This window comes from Phocoena phocoena, chromosome 5 (assembly GCF_963924675.1).
Source record: "Phocoena phocoena chromosome 5, mPhoPho1.1, whole genome shotgun sequence".
NCBI classification, from domain to species: Eukaryota; Metazoa; Chordata; class Mammalia; order Artiodactyla; family Phocoenidae; genus Phocoena; species Phocoena phocoena.
This window is the reverse complement of record NC_089223.1, coordinates 61,335,168-61,353,087: the sequence shown is the minus strand read 5'-3', so window position 1 is coordinate 61,353,087 and position 17,920 is coordinate 61,335,168.

Below are 17,920 nucleotides of genomic sequence, written 5' to 3'. Positions count from 1 at the left end.
ATTTGCCCTAATACCAGCCAACTAAACATTATTGTCAAGGGAACAGAAGCCCTTATATCTTTTACTATTCTGTCTTCAGTTTTTCATAATATTTTTTCTTTCTGATGTTAATTTTCTCCTCAGGGTATGACATCCTCTGATATTTGAAAATGAATGGTGTTTCTGCCAAGTTTTGAGTGACTAGGAGGTTGTTAAGATTATAAATGTGTATCCTCAGACACTTGAACATTGTTCATAAATTGGATTTTTGAAGTGTTAGCAGTGTTCTCTTTGAGGGATTAATCTCTCCTTCAATAGCCTTGGGAAGGAGGATGAGCAGCCTAAATGTAATATTCGACCAACTTTATCACACTCAGTTTTTAAAACTCGAGACCCCAACTTATCTCTTGAGGAATTTTTCATCTCTTTAATCTCATATTTCTCCTCTGTCAGCCAGATCACACATTTTTAGTGCATTTCCAGAATTTTGTCTACGTATCCTAAACATGTTTTCATCCCTATTTTCATGTCATTCCATCTTATTTCAAGGGTTTCAAGGCAAGTGCCTCAGTAAAAACATTTTACTTCACTTATTTTCACCTTATAAAATTCACAGAAATAAGTGGAACAAAGAAATATGTTTGAAGGCATCTTAATCAAAGATAGGGGTGCCCCTTCCCTCTTCAAGGAAAACTTTACTTTTACCATAGGGGCACCTCTAATTTGGAAATTTCCATCCTAAGGAGAAAGTCTAAAAGCACATTTTGTTCCTTCTTTACTCCTAGGTAGTAACCAGAACGTCTAGGGAAATGTTTTGGAAATTTAGTAAATATAACCCTTTCTCTGATCTAAGAGGATTGCCCATGGTATATGGAAACTTGACAGTGAATCTTGCAAGTGATTGACATAGTACAAAGCAATCCAAAAATCTTAGTCTCCTAAAAGATAACAGTTCCACTCCAGTTTTTTTTTTTTTTTTTGGCGGAGCACAGGCTCCGGACGCGCAGGCTCAGCGGCCATGGCTCATGGACCCAGCCACTCCGCGGCACGTGAGATCCTCCCGGACCGGGGCACGAACCCGTGCCCCCTGTATCGGCAGGCGGACTCTCAACCACTACGCCACCAGGGAAGCCCCCACTCCAGCTTTGAATGTAATAACTTAAGGAAGCTAATCGTTTGTTTCTAAAGTTGGGAAAGCAGATCCTCAAATGAGATAATCATATTTACAAGGCCATCAGTTACTTTTGTGGTCAAGGGCAATTGCTAGGAACCCTTGACAAAAGATGAAATAATAAGATTGGGGGATGGTATTGTGGAGTCTTTCTTTAAATAATTTTAACTTACAAAAATATGTCATACAAGGTGACATAAAAATAACTAGTAATTATGATTGATGATACAAATACATTCTGCTATTTAGATTTTATAATGCTTTGCAGAATATATTGTTCTCTTTTAAAGGTTCTATAAGAAAGGCATGAGGATATTTTTTTTTCACCTTTTCAAAGATGATGCAATGACATACAGAGTTCAGTGGTTTGTACAAGGACATATTGTTGTAAATACGATAAATGAAACCCAATTCCAAGTCCCTGTGTGGTATAGGGTAGGACTTTCTAAAACTGTAGTATACATTTGAATCACCCAGATAGTTTGTTTAAACCAATTTCTGAGTGCCACCCCTATAGACTGATTCAGTGCATCTGAGATGGGGCCAAGGTGGACTTTTCCAACAAGCTCCCAAGTGATAGTAACACAGCTGCGCCATTGATCACACTCTGAGCAGCCGATTCTGACAGATATTGGTTTTAATCTTGTGGTAGCACATTATAATTCTTATTTTTTAAGTCATTTAAGCTTTTTAAACCACGTTCTCCTTAGTCTCACATTAAAAAAAATTAATAATATGTAGTTTTATTGTAAGAACTAAATGAAAAATAGGTTAAAAACATCTAGTCTATCCTAAGTGCTCATATTACTAGTTCCATTCTGCTCTCTATGGAGCCATCCTGTGGAGTTTTATTGATTCCTCCAGTTCCTTTCTCCTCAAGATTGCCACTCTATTCCCATTCTGATGGAGTCAAGCAACCTTTAATGCTTCATTCTGACATCTTCTTGAGAAGGTATTGAACTGAAAATTCAGCAGTTGAGAGAATTATTTATTATTAGAAGTATTAAGTTCTTTTTACGACACCAGCTCTCTCCTAAGTTTGCGATAGATTCATCATTTTAATATTTCTTTCAGCGTTTTATCATAAAAATGACTCATTAATTCAGACCATTCTGAAAAACTGAATGTGAGAATTTGGGAAAAGGCAAGGCCTAAGTTGAACTTGTCATCATCTGTGGGACGAAATTTCTTCTAGCGGACATATTGACATATGAGTACAAAATTATTTGAAGGTATGCATGTAATTTAATTGACAGAGTAAACTAATCTAAAGCATTTTTAATAAAGAGTTGTTTTAATTTGAAACAAATTTTATTTTATGCTATTTTTCTTCATTGCAACTGTGAGCTTCAGTTTTCAAATAAACACTAAAAATTTTAATAAGATACATTTCCATCTACTCAAGTACAAAAAAGTCATGAAAACACTTTTATATAGCATTTTAAATAATTATATTTTTGAATATAGTATTTTACATTTTATTGCTATGATATTTTAAATCAATTTTATTGGGATGTATATAAAGAAAACGTATGGCAATGCAGGACTATACATACAAATTCATGCATATTAAATATTTTTAAAAAGTGAAATTGGAGTTCTTACATATCATTTTTGTTTAATTTGGAGGAAACCACAACGTATACTTAAAAAACATTATTTTTTAAAATGACAATTGCTATAACTTCTATACTAAAAGGAAAATAAAACTAGATAGCACAATGAAAATATTTTGGATTCCACATGATTTAAGTCCAAATAATACTTTCCAAATTTTTCCCAGGCATAGAACATGTAACCAGATCACTTCAACTAGTATTTAATATGGGTTTCATTTTATTGATGATTTATTTATATCTGTTAATAGTTGTATGGGAGTATTGGAGAGTGTTTCAGTTCTACTACTGAGGGACTATCTTCCTGAATTAACCCTCCTCTTTCTGCTTTGTCCTTATCTTTTTTTTTTTTTTTTTTTTTTTTTTGCGGTACACGGGCCTTTCACTATTGTGGCCTCTCCCGTTGCGGAGCACAGGCTCCGGACGCGCAGGCCCAGCGGCCACAGCTCACGGGCCCAGCCGTTCCGCAGCACGTGGGATCTTCCCGGACCAGGGCACAAACCCGTGTCCCCTGCATCGGCAGGCGGACTCCCAACCACTGCGCCACCAGGGAAGCCCTGTCCTTATCTTGTATAAGGTTCAGGCCTTGCTTTACCAATGTCTTGAAGTTGCAATTCATAATCATATTTCCTATCTCAGAGTGCCTCATATTTGGTCAGGATGATGATGAAACTACCCAGTGTTTTAATTCCCCTGACGTGGCTTCAAGAGATTCCTTCAGATTTGTTCCCATTTTAGTTCCACTAGTGCAGTTCAATGTATTCAGGTCAAGGAACATCTTTTTGTTATGTCCCTACCAAAGATGAGCAGGTAGTGAATACCCTAAATTAAGACTGTGAACATTTCTTAGATAGTAGGACATATAAAAATTCTGTAGACCTAATGTCATTAAAAACTTCATTAAATATTTCTTGCTGAAATGAAAACAGGGCCTAGAAATTCTCTGAAATGACCTCAATTAAAGAAATTAGGGCTTCCCTGGTGGCGCAGTGGTTGAGAGTCTGCCTGCCAATGCAGGGGACACGGGTTCGTGCCCCGGTCCGGGAAGATCCCACATGCCGCGGAGCGGCTGGGCCCGTGAGCCATGGCCGCTGAGCCTGCGCGTCCGGAGCCTGTGCTCCTCAACGGGAGAGGCCACAACAGTGAGAGGCCTGCGTACCGCAAAAAAAAAAAAAAAAAAAAAAAAAAAAAAAAAAAAAGAAATTATTATAATAAGGAGATTATTGTGTAAAACAAGAATGAAAATTTAGGGTTCATGGGGAGAAGTCATATTTCACATAGCTTAACAAATTAGGTAGAACCAGTTTTCTATACTTGTGACCTAAATAACCATTGATAATTTTTTAAAAGCTACATATTAGGGGCTTCCCTGGTGGCGTAGTGGTTGAGAGTCTGCCTGCCGATGCAGGGGACACGGGTTCGTGCCCCGGTCCAGGAAGATCCCACATGCCGCGGAGCGGCTGGTCCCGTGAGCCATGGCCGATGAGCCTGCACATCCGGAGCCGGTGCTCCGCAACGGGAGAGACCACAACAGTGGGAGGCCCAAGTACCGCAAAAATACAAAACAAAACAAACAAACAAACAAAAAAGCTACATATTAGAACCAAGTCCAAATGTATGTATTTCCATGAAGAAATACTATGAAATAAAAATCTGCATGTTAGTTTCCAGATGCATGGAATAAATAGATATTTTATTGCAATTTTTAGGTAGACACTCCTTAAAAAAGCATTAATTTCAAACAATTTTCCCTGGGAATGAAGAGGATATGGTGTTTAATGATATTGCTGTGGTTTTGCATTGAAATCTGTCAATGTGGTTAGGCTGAAGTATTTCCCAGAATTCCCTTTCTGCTTATGGTGTGACAAGAGAAAGATTCCTGTGTGAATTTTGGAGGGCGGAAAGGAACTGTATATATATATATGTATGTATACACACACACACACACACACACACACACACACACACACACACAGTTCTTATAGTTCTGCTTCTCTGAGTAAACCCTGAACACAGAATTTGGAACAAAGAGTGGCTGCAGAGTAACCTACTGTCCTGATTTGCTAGGAATATGGTGTTTTCTGGGATGTGAGTTATTCAGTACTATCATTGGGACAATTCTGGGCAAACTGGGGTGATTCATCAATCTACCTCAGAGAACCAGAATTTTGAGGATGAGTTTTCTGAATCATTTTAGGGTTTCCTGAAACTGGTTCTCTGATTTTATTAGCTTTAAACACATTAATGCGTATATTTCCAGTGGTGAAGTGGGCACTGGGGAATCCATGGCATGCATGTCAAGTGGTCACTCAAATTATCATGTATAGATACCTGTAATCAATTGCCTATAAAAAGCAAGGCACTGGGTAACAAAGTATTCACTACTATAAAAACTTAAGTGAAAATAAAGTGTATAATGGGCTTGGTTTTTGCTTCTAACCACACTGAATAATTTAGGAAAGAAAACGGTATGATCATGCTTTAAATTCTCAGCTCAAAGAAACTGAAAGCTTCTATAATTGCTCTGAAGGAAACCTACATCTTTCATATCTCCAGAACCAATATTTCTGAAAACCACACTCAATGTCTAACCCTGCAGATGGCTGAATAATAATGCAAGTTGAATTCCCAATGTCTCAAAGTCACTCTCAATCAAGCTGGAGCAAAGATTGAGAAGGAATGCAATAGTAAAATTTGGCATGGGGGCAAATGAACAGATTCCAGTTAAGCTGAGAACCTTGCAACCCTAATTTATGCTGTGTCTTCTGTAGAATCAGCTCTGCCTAAGAAGACTAGCCTCCCTCGCCTAAAGAAACTATAATTTGTTCCTGTGAGGCAGTTGCCTTGCAAAACACTGATGATTCCTCCTCAGAGCCTTTCCTACCACCTATCCTTGTGTCCAGATTCATAACCAGATTAAAGTCCCATCAGGCCCCAAAGGATCTGAGGTACAAAATGTGTCCCATGAGGAAGTATGATGCACACTAAAAAAATTGCACAATTTTACCAATATGTGGGGATAAAGCTTAAGAGAGGAGTGTTCAGATTGAAGAAATATGAAGTTGGGCTCCAGATTCAATGTTTTAGCTTGAGAAGGTTAATAATGATTGTTTGCTTGGTTGGTTGACTGAAATAAGGATCAAAAGATGCCTTACACTCACTAAAGATAGATACACACACAAAGATGCCTTACACTAATAAAGCCAATATGCCAGAACTTCGTTGGTTTACTGTAGATCAGGGTATCCAAAGGCTTAGAACTGCTAGAGAGCATTTATCGCATAAGTCTTGCCAACCCACCTTCATGGAAATCCAGAGGATATTCTCTTCACCATACCTGTAAAAAACAAATTTGTGAAAGAAGTCTCAGCATCCTTGAAGAGCTCTGTGGTCACTCTTAGCTGGGGTCAGAAATTATATTGAGAATTGCTACCATAGAACTGGGATTCCCTAAATTCCATGGGGATAATTGGATCCCAGGGTACAGGGACCAAGTGGCAGCACTTAATTGCCAAAGACAAGATGGTCATAGTTTCTGTAATGGACAGTAAAGCCAAAGCAGTAATCAGAATATTCTGACCTATAGAGATATGGTGTTGGCTAGTTGATCTTTGGTGTCCCTGGAGTGAAATAGATGAGCAGAAAACTACGTTGTTACTTGATCTGTATAAATGGGAAAGCTCTAGGTCTAGTGAGCAGAGGTTTGACTGGAATAATCAAATCAAAGAACCGTGGCCCTTCCTTCATTTAATTCCCAAATCTGAACCAATTCACAGACCTAGAACTCCTTGAAGGAATGTAACGCTATGTGCTCTTGAGGAAGAACCCTGGTACACTGCCAACATTTTATACTGCTAATTTTCCTCCCTGCCTTCTTTAAGGAGAACTGTAGCCATTTTTCAGTATAACTGTGAATTAAGGAAGGGAGCATAATCAGACATTTTAGGGATTACAAAATACTGGATAAGAAATGAAATTAAGACCTAGAGACCCAAACATCACTGTTAAAGCAGTGGCTAATAGAGTAGAGGCTAATCGTCAGGTGATCAAGGGAGTTTTGCCTCTAGTTAAGCCTACAGTGTGCCCAGTAGGTCCCTGAACCCATTCTATGGCTGTTTCCTCAGTTCCAGATGTATAATTGAAATAGACATAGTGAACAGCTGGTGGAGCCTCTGTATTTTATTCCCTTACCTTTGAAGTAAGGGCTGTTATGCTAAGAAAGGACAAATAGAAACCACTAGAACTACCTCTCTCTCTCTCTTCCTCTCTCCCTCTCTCTCTATGTATCTATATCTATATAGATATAGATATAGTAAATGAAACGAAAACAATACCTCATTTCTAGAGGGATTGCAAAGACTGGTGACACCATCAACTTGGGAAATTCAGGGGCGGTGATTCCTACTGTCAAAGAGAAACAAGGTTGGGTAGAAGTTAAAGGTGGTAAAGCCAGATTTTATTCAGCAATAACTACCAGAGTTGGAAGAGAATTCAGCATAAACTGAGCTCAACTTTGCAGAAACAAAAGGCAAGAGACTTTTGAAATGCTGGGTATGCTATAGGAAAGACACTGAAGGGCCTTAAGGGGAAGTTTGATCCATGTGGCCAGGCTATCTGGGTTTACTAATTGATGCTTGTCTAGAAGAGACACAAACTTCTGGTATTTCTATGACAAGCAGGGGGAATAATTGTACAAGTTGGAGTGAGGTACCTAGAATTTAAGAACTTCCCCTCCCACAGGGACTGGGAAGAAAGAGAGTTATCTCCTTGAATATTTGCATTTCAAAGAGAGGACTACCAAGTCCTTAGGATGACAGTTCTGGGGGGTGGAAGATTAATATCTCAAAAGGGCAGAGAAAGGATTTATAATTATAAGTTTTCTAAAATAACTGCTCTAAAGGGGGTTCAGAGCCTTATCATAGAACAAAATTCTCCTGGCAGCATTGAGCTTTCTTAGGCAGGCATTTTAAATGGGGGTGGGGTCATCCTAGGGAAGCACCTTAAGCTGCTACAAGTCATGCTGGAGTTTGGTACAGGGGTCCCAGTGCAGGGGTTTGGACGGAGAGTTTTGGTGCTGAGAGTTTTTTCAGTTAACACTACCACATTCCCGCTCCACTCACCAATTTGGCCTGTGTAGAAGAAAAATGAATCTTTAAAAAAATGACTGATAATTATAAACTTAGTGAGGGGGTGACTCGAATTGCAGCTACTATAGCAGATGAGATTTTGGTGTAAGAGCAAATATATACATTCCCCGGCACCTATTACTGATTTGGCAAATGCTGTTTTTTCTCTACATATTGTATCAATTTTCCATTGCTGCTGTAACTCATTACCATGAATTTTGTGGCTTGGAACAACACAAATTTATTATTTTACAGTTCTGGAAGTCAGAAGTCTAAAATCAATTTCCCTGGGCTAAAGTCAAGGTATTAGCTGATTCCTTCTGGAGACTCTGGGGGATGAATCTCTTCTCTTGTCTTTTTCAGCTTCTAATGGCTGCCTGTATTCCTTGCCTTGGGGCTCCTTCCTTCATATTCAAAGTGGTCACTCCAATTTCTGCTCCCATTATCACATCTGCTTCTCCTCTGACTCCTCCTGAGTCCCTGTTACAAAGACCTGTGTGATTACTTGGACCCACCTGGATCCAGGATCACCCCATCATCTCAAGGTCGTTAATTTAGTCACATTTCTAAAGTCCCTTTTGGCATATTCATCAACATTCACAACTTCTGGGGAATAGGATGAGAACAACTCTGCTTTCAATGTCACATCCCCTTCTCTAACTTTGACCTTCTTGTTTCCCTCCTATAAGACTTTGTGATTACGTTGGGCCCACGTGGATAATCTCCCCATCTCAAGACCTTTAACTTAATCATATCTGTAATATCCCTTTTCCATGTAAGGTAACACATTCACAGGTTTCTGAGATTAGGATACAGACACTTTGGGGATGCCATTATTCTGTTTACCAAAAGCCCTTATCATGATGTGAGATGGGTTTTGTACAAAGGTGGTTCTGTAAACAACTATATGCACTGGTCATAGACCAATTTTACTCAAAGTTTGTGACACAATCATCTATTTTTAAAATATTAGAACTAAAGAACATAAATATATACATATATATTATATATGTAGGTATATACATATACATGTTTTATAGGACATATAGAGAAACAATTGTTGTGTCAATCTAAAGAGACAAGTTTCTTTAGAAGAAGGATTTATTTACCACATGGCTGAGTATCTGTTATCTGTCAGACACTTTAGGTGGTTACTATACATCCATGAACAAAGTAATGATCCAGTCCCTCATGGAACTTACATTCTAATGGAGAAAAGACAGACAGTAAATAATGATCATAGTAATCAACAGATTAGAAGATGGTATAAGATATAGGGAAAAATGAAGCTAGAAAAGTGGAGTTTGCTGGATGACGAGTTGCAATTTTAAAAAGGGTCACTGAGTATGTGGATATTGAATGAAGACTTGAAGGATTTGAAGGAGATGGTCTTCTAGATAGGAGGAGAAAGGACACAGCAGGCAGAGGGAACAGCCAGGGCAAATGCTGTAAGGCGGCAGGAGGCCTGGTGTGTTCATGGAGATGCAGGAGGCCAGGATGTGGAGTGAAGTGAGTAAGAAGATAAATGTAGGCCAAATTCTGCGGGCCTTTGAAGGCCATTTTCAGGACTTTGGCTTTTATTCTGTGTAAACCATTGCAAGATTTTAAATATAATATTCACATTATCTGATTTATATGTTCAAAGGGTTATACACAGTTTCCCAGGATAGAGGCCAGGTCTAAGAGAAAGGGAGAGGACTTCCCTGGTAGGGCAGTGGTTAAGAACCTGCCTGCCAATGCAGGAGACACGGGTTCGAGCCCTGGTCCGGGAAGATCCCATATGCCATGGAACAACTAGGTCCGTGAGCCACAACTGCTGAGCCCATGTGCCACAACTAATGAGCCCATGTGCCACAACTAATGAAGCCCGCACGCCTAGAGCCCGTGCTCTGCAACAAGAGAAGCCACTGCAATGAGAAACCCGCACACTGCAACAAAGAGTAGCCCCTGCTCTCCACAACTAGAGAAAGCCCACACGCAGCAAAAAAGACTCAAAGCAGCCAAGAAAGAAAGAGAGAGAGAGAGAAAGAAAGAAGAGAAAAAGGGGGAAATGTAGTATGACTTCAATTTCAGAAATGGAGCAACTGAAGTATGGAATTGCTGTCAACTGAGATGGGTTGAGCAGAGTGGTTTTAGGAGGGAAATGAGGAATTCAGGTCTGGGCATGAGGAGTTAGAAATGTTTTTAAGGCATCCAAATGTAATTGTCAATTTGTGGTGTCAAATCGGATATCTGAGTAAAGAACCCAGCTAACAATGTAGGATAGAGACATAAATTCAGGATTCCTGGACATTTGAATGTTATTTAAAACTAAAAGAAAAATGAATTTAGATATAGAGAAGACAGATAACCAAAGAATGTGTCCTGCAGCCTCCAACATTGAAGTAGAAGAGTAAAGGAGACTTTGAGACAGGAATCTGAATGTAGTAAGTTGTGAAATAAACAAGCTGTCAAGTTGTGACCAATGATGTAGACCTGGGGACCAAAAAGACCAGAATATCACAATATTTCTCAAAAACCATTATTTCTGTCGGCTTTGTTTTTTTCTTTTTCTTTTTTAAAATGCTAGGTTGAATTCTCAAAATTAGTGGGTGATTTTGGAACCATTTCTTCCATTATTGAGAAGGAGATTCAGCTCTTTGAAGTGTAAAAGGCTGTGATGCAATGATTACTAGATACTATTTTCACTTGAGCTGAGACATTTGATCCTAACCTTCTCTCCCTAGTGAATCCAGATTTTGGCTCCATTCTCTGCACTGATTACTGGGGCCCAGTGAACGGCTTTAATGAATTATAGTGGCAACTCCCTGGTGATTATTGATTTCATCCGGCTCACTGAACAGAAATAAGTACTTTCTAACTTGTTGTGACATTGAGTAGATGTGTTTATTTATTAAAGGATGTTGTAATGGCAGCATGCCATCTTGTCAGGAGAAAGAACAACTTTCCTTTTCTGGGACAGAGAGAGCATCAAGGAAAGACTGGCAAATTAGAGTTTGCTACAAAAACCCAACAAATGGCCATCTATGTAGTTTTGAAATATGACAGAAGCAAGAAAAAGAAACTAGAATTAGATTCAAATACCTCTGAATTTCTTCTCAACCCTGACACACACTAGCTTTGACTTTTGGTAAATTATCCAACATCTTATTATCAGGTTTTTCATCACAGAGACATGGATGATGGCAGAAACTACAAGGATCATTCTATACATACAATGAAAATAAAGGACTCTGTAAAGTTTAAAGTGGTTCAGAAATACAAAATACTATTGTCATTATTAATGACTAAATTTCCAGTGCCTTTAATCCAGCTAAAATTAAGGCCAGATCAACTGTTATTACGCTCGAACTTCTACATGACTCGAACGTTTGAGCTTTCTTGAGTTTTAAATTAAATACCTTATTGAAGGCCACCATAATAGGAACAGACTCAATTCATTTGTAGAGAAATAACCCAAAGTATAAAAATGATGTAAGTCTTCTACTTGTAAAGATCTTGTTGAGGGATTTCTGCATTTGAATTAAAGACAAATTTTTTTCCAGAAAATATAGACATGGTTATCAAAAAGAAGTATAGTGTTGATAAAAGGATAATTTGAATAAGATTTTTTTCATATTGTGATGGATTCTTTAAAAAGTTAATACTTGTAATAAGAGGTATATAATGAAAACATGAATAATATAAGCCTTCTTTATCCCAAACCTACATTTCCAATTTCTTTCTCTTGAGATAATCAATGTTACATAATTATAAATTATAGTATCCTCTCTAATATTTTAATGCCCCTAAAACATATGTACACATGCATTCTGTCCTTGAATGAAAATTAGTTTGGTTCAGAATTATATATTCTTAAGGATCAACAACTTTTTATTAAAAGAAATAGGGCCATGGCATTTAAGTAAAATGTAAATACTCTGAGTATAGATATTCTAGTATAGTCTGGCAAACTCTTGAAGAGAAAATTGAAATGTGTTTTGTGCCTACCTATCAATCCAAGGGGAGTGAGAAGAAATGTCTGTAGCATGTTTCCAAATATGCAGGTGCTTGGTACCACATGAGTAAACATTCGGATGATGTTTATATTTATATAAACCAATAAATAGCCTATGTGAAAACAATATTGAATGAATTCAACTTTGACTTCCCTCAGAAATTTCCAGATCCTCCTATAAAATTAAGAATAGATTTCTCCTTAATGGCTCCATTTTTACACTTCATACATCTTATGTGTGTGTGTGTGTACATTACCTTAAACAATAGTATAACAGTAGATAAACTCTATTTAAAAATCATCAAGGACTTTTAAAAAATCATATGTTTTTTTCAATTGTGGTAAAATAAATAACATAAAATTTACCGTCTTAACCATTTCTTAGTGTACAGTTCAGTGATATTAAGTATACTCACATTGCTTGCAAACAACCTCCAGAACACTTTTCATCTTGCAAAACTGAAACTCTATACCAATTAAGCAACTACTGCACATTCCCCGTATCCCCCTTGGTAACCACCCTTCTACTTTCTGTTTCTATGAATCAGACTACTCTAGATACCTCATATGAGTAAAATCATACAGTATTTGCCTTATTTGTGACTTGCTTATTATCAATATATACCACAATTTCCTCAAGTTTCACCCATACTGTATTGTATATTAGAATTTCCTTCCTTTATAAGGCTGAATACTGTCCCATTGTATGTGTATGCCACATTTTGTTTACCCACTCATCTGTTGGTGAACACTTGGGTTGCATCCAAATTTTGACTATTGTGAATAATGCTGCTATGGGTGTACACATGTCTGTTCAAGTCCCTGTTTTCAATTCTTTTGTGTATATAGCCAGAAATGGAATTTCTGGATCATATGGAAATTTTACTTTTAATTTTTTGAGGTACCACCATACTGTTTCCATAGTGGCTGCAGTTTTTTACATTTCTACCAACAGTGCACAAGTGTTCCAATTTCTCCATATCCTCATTAATGCTTGTTATTTTCTGTTCTTTTAATAGTTGCCATCCTATTGGGTATGAGGTGGTATCTCATTGTGGTTTTCACTTGCATTTCTTTGATGATTGGTGAAATGGAACATCTTTTCATGTGCTTCTTGGCCATTTGTTTATCTTCTTTGGAGAAATATTCTTCGAGACTTTTACCCATTTTTATTTGGGTTGTTTGTGTTTTTGTTGAGATATAGGGGATCTTTATATATTCTGGATATTAACCTTTATAAAATAAATAATTTGCAAATATTTTCTCCCATTAGGTAGGTTGCCTTTTTTGCTGTGTTGACTGTGTCCTTTGATGCACAGAAGTTTTTAATTTTAATGCAGTCCAATTTATCTATATTTACTTTTGTTACCACTATTTTTGGTGTCATAACCAAGAACTTGTTGCCAAATTCAGTGTCATGAAGCTTTTCCCTTATGTTTTCTATTAAGAGTTTTATAGGTTTAGGTCTAATATTTAGGTCTTTGATACATTTTGAGTTAATTGCTACATATGCTAAGAATCCAACTTCATTCTTTTGCACGTTGATATCCAGTTTTTCCAACACCATTTGTTGAAGAGACAGTCTTTTCCATTGAATTGTCTTGGCATCCTTGTCAAAAATTATTTGATCATGTATTTCAGGGCATGTACCTGGGCTCTCTATTTTTTCCTATTGGTCTGTATGTCTGTCTTTATGCCAGTGCCATTTTGTTTGATTACAGTAGCTTTGTACTAAATTTTGAAACCAGGAAGTATTGAGACATCCAACTTTGTTCTTTCACAATTGTTTTGGCTATTAAGGGTCTCTTAAGATTCCATGAATTTTAGGACAGAGCTTTCTATTTCTGAAAAAAACACTATTTTGGGGATTTTTATGGGAATTGCATTAAATCTGTAGATTGCTTTGAGTAGTATTGACATCTTAACAATATTAAGTCTTTCAATCTATGAGCACAGGATGTCTTTCCACTTATTTGTGTCTTCTCTAATTTATTTCTGCAACATTTTGTAGTTTCCATTGTACAAATCTTTCACTTCTTTGGTTGAGTTTATCTTTAAGTATTTTATTCTTTTTGGTGTGAGACCAGCTGGATTCTGTGGTACCAAGTTCATTCTGGAATCATCCAGGTTGATAAAGGGTCTGGCTAAAGATTCTCTGGGGCCATTATGTTCATCAGGGGTCCTGAAATTCTGATCAACTTGGTCTTGTGGTATCATGTCCATGCTGTAATCGCCCATGTGAATAAATGAGTGGGTCTGGGGAATCTCAGATGCCCCTCTGTTCTTCTGGACAACAGAGGGCTGCATTGGTAGATCTAGCATGAATCCCCTTGGAGTGCCCATTTTTCTCTTGATGTGCCTCTCTATGGATATGAAGCTTCTTCAGTGTGTTATCATCAGGGATTTTAATTTTGAAATAGCTCAGAACCACAATTTTCTTTTAAAGCAGTCTATTTGATAAATGCTACATTTCTGCCTTGGTAAGTATGGGGTTTACATTATTTTCACGCCTTTGAACATTACTAATTTATAGTCAGTGGAAATTCAAACATGGACATTGGAATCAGACAAGTTCTCATTGTCAGGACCTGTAAGGGTGATGATTATGTCATGTTACATGGCACCATTTATCTGAAAAAGAGTGGAAATTATTTAGATGGGCCTAAATTAATCACATAAGCCCTTAATCAGAGAAATTTCTCTTGGTGATGGCATAAGACTAAGGCAGAAGAGGAAGACAGATACAGCAGAAGGGGCTGTCTGAGATTTGAAGCATAAGAAGGGCTCAATACCCTGTTGCTGCTTTCAACTTGGAGGGGGCTACATGAGAAGAATACAGAAGGCCTCTAAAAGCAGAAAGTGGCCCCTGACTGATAGCAGCAAGGAAACAGGGACTTCAGATCTACAACCCCAAGGAACTAGATTCTGCCCATATCCTGAATAAGGTCAGAAGATTCTTTCCAGAGATTACAAATAAGATCCCAGAGCAGGTATCACTTTGATTTCAGCCTTATGATATCCTAAGAAAAACCCAGCCAGCCAAGTTGGACTTTTGACCAAAAGACAGAAATATATTTGTGGTGCTTTAGGACACTATGTTTGTGATAATTTGTTATACCACAATAAAAAACTAAGAAAGGTCTCAAAACAACACTTGGTTCATTGAAGGTGTTCAGTAACTGTTAGCTCTCCTTCCTGCTTTACACAAGCTCTAATATCATTGTTGGGTACATTGACTGGTTTCACTTAACATTTATGTAAAAGAACAAAATTATTACCATGCAAGGCATAACAGAATGCCACCTTCCTCAAGAAGATTTCTCTGATCTTGGGCAAAAAAATTTTTTTTTCCCCCTCTTTTTGAATGACCATTAATGGTTTTATTTATATCATTTTACCCCACTAACTGTATTTTGATGTTTATTATAATTATGCATAGATATCTTCAGAACTAGGCTATTCATCCTTTGAGAGCATAGACTAGATGTTATTCATCTTCAGTTCTGATCTTATTGTTTGTTCCATTAAATTGTGCACATTTGCATCTCTTCAAATATTTATTGAATAAATACATGTTTACTGATTCACTACTTGATGTATTTTATAATCAAATATACTCAAGTGACAAAAAAATCTTACTGCTAAAGCTGTAATTATAAGCTGATAATACCTGTGGAATAAATATCTGCTAATAAATATTGAGAAACTCTATAAGTGGAAAAGTTAGCTGATTATTACTAGCTCGATTTTGAGTCCACCATTGCATTTGTAGCTGTCCTATTGTCTGATTTATTTCCTGTCTTGCAAATGAACTGATTTCCTAGCTGCCTGAAGGTAACAGGTGTCCCATAAATGTTAAACAAGAGAAAAAGTTTGGGAAAGTATTTGAAACATTAAGAATAAAGCTTTAGTGTGAAGAATTCCCCACCATTTGAAGAAGGCCAAAAGTCATCAATAATCATTACAGTATCTTACAAGGGCAATATAATTTTAAAACATTTATCAAATACTATTTAAAAAATACTTACCTTAACATCTTATAGTTGAAAGAGTTCAGAATCTAAATATTTACCACTTCTTTATCTTGTCATTATTCCTTAGTAATTCTTAGAGAGGTCAATGACTTGTATGTAAGGGTATCAAAAGTCTACACTTTTCTTTAATCTTTCAAATCTGAAAATAAATATAAAGGGAGAAAGTAATGTTAGTTCTACTATTTATATAAATTTATGTTTTAAGTAGGTTTCTGGGCTAAATATAATAATGAGAAGAAATAGCAAAATTAGAATCTAAATGATGAGAATTCCTATTCAACACAGGAATGAAATTATGTATTTAGATAGGTCAAAATTAAGGCTTTCAGAGGGAATTCACTGTACATTTCAATTAAATAGATAAGAAATCCACAGTCATATTTTAAATTTTGTTATAAAATAAACCATTCATGGCTATAAATGAAGTTTTAAAATTACTTCAGGTATTGCTTTAGGAAAATATATTAATGTGGATAAAAATACTTCTCCCTCCTGAGTCCTACCTTTTCATGTTCTTAAGCGTTCCATTTTCTGGGAGGCTAAACTTTCATTCAATAGAAACCAATTGATTTACTCTGTGTGACAATAAAAACCTGGTTTCATGTCATCTGGAATCATTTTTGCTATGGTAATTCTTTCAAACATAGCGCTCCTTAAAATAAAAATAGAAAATATGTTTATAAGTATGCGTATATACAATTATTATCATCATATTAACTAAAGTACAATACTATAATGGAAAGTTGAAGACAGTTGAAACCTGCAGTACTATAAGCTAAATACTCTTAGGGATTTTAACACCTGAGAATGGGCTTGAGTTGAAGAGCTAAAAAGAAAAGAATCTGTGCTAATTAATGCTAATTAATATAACTAATGATTAAACTACACACATAAAGATTGAACATAAGATTGAACTGAAAGGCTGATAAAAAATATTTTTACTTGACTATCTATAAACTAGTTCTATTAAAGTAAACTACCATTTAGAGAGAATAGGGGCCATTAATATTACTGCATATTTAGGAGAAAATCAGAGAAAACCAAAGGATGTTGGGCAAAAACTTCAGAGGAGGAATTGTGTTTAGATGAAATAGGTTTGTACAAAATAGATGATTGCTGAATAAAATCTTTTTGAAAAGTAATGAGACAAAAATAACAATGATAAATAAAGTAATGAAACAAAGCACTTATCTAGTTTATCTTTCTAGAATTTCCAAAGACTTTAGCAATTGAGACAACATTCACAGGTCATACCTTAAAATTAATATCATGATTACAAATGTTATTTGAATCAGTATATGCACAGAACTTTAAAGTTTACAAAGGATATGTGTATTAATTTATGTATATACATTATATATATGCATATATATAGTTATGTATATACACACACACACATATATGTATATATACATACACAGTTTTTGATAACTTGTTGATTATTCTGATTCTACCAACGAAGCAGCTTAGGCTCGGAGAGTTAAAATGGCTTGGCTCACGGTATATAAGAATATAAAAAGGAGCTATAGACAAGTCAGTAATCCACATAATAATTCTGACAGTTTTAATTCATAATCCAAGCTATTTCTACCATACTACTTTGCCACAAAAGAATACCTATGTACTCATTTAAAGTCAAAATTATAAAGACAATATTGAGGATTCTAAATTAAAGAATATTTTTGGTAATTAAAAAACAAAAGGCTGGGAAATCATTTCCTTGACCCTTGAGGGAAAGTCAGTCCAAGGATACATTACGAATGCTTGTATTACTATAGAGAAGTTGGATATTATCTGTGATGGACAGACCCTAAGATTTCTCAACCCCTGGTGTCAACTTGTGGTATAATACTTGATTGTGGGCAAAACCTTGATTGTGGGCAAAACCTATGGCTTCCAAGCAATAGAATATAGGAAAGGTGATTGGATGTTATCCCTGGGATCATGTTATGCTATATAAATCTTCATTTTATCAGATTAGAGTTTTTTATTTGCTT